We start from the raw sequence: 2,198 nt of genomic DNA, 5'->3' as shown, positions 1-2,198 counted from the left end.
TCCATGTTCATTGCAGCACTATTTACAATAGCCAAAAGATGGAAACAACCTAGGTGTCCATCAACTGAGGAATGGATAACCAAACTATGGTACGTACACAAAATGAAATACTATGCAACCCTAAGGAATAACCTAGAATCTGCTAAACACCGAATAATGTGGATGAACTTGGAGGACGTTATGCTGAATGAAATAAGTCAATCACAGAAGGACAAATATTGTATTAATGCATTATTGTAAAACCAAGGAAAGGTTTATCTATGGAAGGAAATTTTCTTTGTTGGTTACCAGGGGTGGGAGGGAAAGGGGAGGGAACACTGTTAGATAGGTAGACATAAGTATTGACTTGGGTGAGGAGAAGGGCAATGTACCAAATGTGAGTGATCAACATGGTGGCATTGAGGAAGAGGACGACATAGAGAGGTACATGGGAGATGCAGACAACAAGGATGAACCCTTTTGCACATAGAGTATTGCATTGTCAGTGAAGGCAAACATGGGTATACAGGTGGATAAATGGGTGGAGAGGCTAAACTATTAGGAATGTCTGTGAAGTAGGGAGTGTACCCAAGACCATGTATAAGGTTAGCAGACAATGGTCCTATAAGTGTATTTGTATGATCTATAAGAATTCCCAGGTGTATAGTAGAGCTGACAAGGGACAAGGTTGTAGTCACTTCTTGGCCACAGCCAGCTACCCAGAGGAACCAAGTAGTTGAACCTGTGGGCTTGGGACCATAGTCACAGGGGATATCAAGCTCAATTGACATAACGTACTACACAAAACATTGTTCCACCTCCTGCTTTGGTGAGTAGTGAATGGGATCTTAAAAGCTTGCAAGCAGCCATCTAGATGCAACGATGGATCTCTCCTCATCCAGAGCAAAGAAGAATGAAGAAAACCAAAGATTCATGGAAACAATTAGTCCTAGTGACTGGTACACCATGCAATCCGCAGCCTATATGACTATGAGACCAGAAGAACTAGATGGGACCTGGCTACCAGTGTCAACCACTTGGAGGGGGATCTATGTAGGAGGTCCTGCATAGACAGGGAGAACAATGCGGAACAAAACTCAAAGTTATTCAGGGGGGAAAAAAAAGGGACCATGTTTTCTGGTCTGATAGAGCCTGGTGGAACTACTGAGACTATGGCCCCTAGCTGCCCTTCAGGTCTGGAACTGAACCCACACCTGTGGCTTCCAGTCAAGCAAAAGATAGGCATAGGAGTTGAACATTTACCTGAGGTAGATACACTCCTTGGAGAGAACAATCATGTGAGAAAGAAGGGCTGTTTATGCACAGGGAGACAGCTCAGGGGGCAGGGGTGCATGGAGAGATGGACACAGGGAACAGGTAACTGTCGGAAGGAAGTGGGAGGGGAGCTGTTGCATTGTGGTAAACAGTGGTCAATATCATGAGACAAAGTGTATGTGAACTGCTGTATGGAAAGTGAATTTGCTCTGTAAATCTTCACACAAATCACAATTTAAAAAAAAAAATCAGGAGTTTATGGATAGAGGAAAAGAGTGAAAACAGAAGAGTAAGATTGAGCTATAAACCTTCTTATTTGGGCTATATCTTAAATCAAGTTTCCTCAGTGTTCTTTGTTCCTCCCTATTGTTGTTGTTGTGTGCCGTCAAGTCAGCCCTGACTCATAGTGACCCCTCCTTGGGTTTCTGAGGCAGTATCACTACGGAAGTAGGATTGCCCCACCTTCCTTCCGAGGAGTGGCTGGTGGGTTTGAACCGCCAGCCTTCTGGTTAGCAGTCAAGTGCTTTTAGCCACTATGCTACCAGAGCTCCCGTTCCTCCCTATAGCACCAGTATAATACCAAATACCTTGTAGTTCCTTCATGATTAACCAAATGTGTTAAATTTGTGAAAAGCATATCACTATGCTTTATGTACTTTGTATTTGTAAATACGAATTTCTAAGATAATCAATTTCCCACAGTTTGAGGAGTCTATGGCTTTTATTTACATCACAGTATAGCAAAAAATAGTAAAGCAACAGACTTTCATTGCCAATAATACTTGGTACAAGTTGAAACATGTTAGTTCCTTCATGATTAACCAAATGTGTTAAATTTGTGAAAAGCATATCACTATGCTTTGGGCAATCCTACTTCCGTAGTGATACTGCCTCGGAAACCCAAGGAGGGGTCGCTATGAGTCGGGGCCGACTCGACGGCACAT

General features: G+C 42.9%; 1 protein-coding gene across 1 annotated transcript in view; it reads right to left on the bottom strand.

Moving 5' to 3' along the window:
* The window catches only part of PTPN22 (protein tyrosine phosphatase non-receptor type 22), a 134,540-nt gene that overhangs the window by 57,250 nt on the left and 75,092 nt on the right, over positions 1–2,198 (bottom strand). The window lies entirely within an intron of this gene.

The sequence above is a fragment of the Orycteropus afer genome, unplaced genomic scaffold (genome assembly GCF_000298275.1).
Source record: "Orycteropus afer afer isolate SDZICR_OR568_19922 unplaced genomic scaffold, OryAfe1.0 scaffold00010, whole genome shotgun sequence".
Taxonomy (NCBI): domain Eukaryota; kingdom Metazoa; phylum Chordata; class Mammalia; order Tubulidentata; family Orycteropodidae; genus Orycteropus; species Orycteropus afer.
This window is presented reverse-complemented; position numbering and strand designations above follow the sequence as displayed.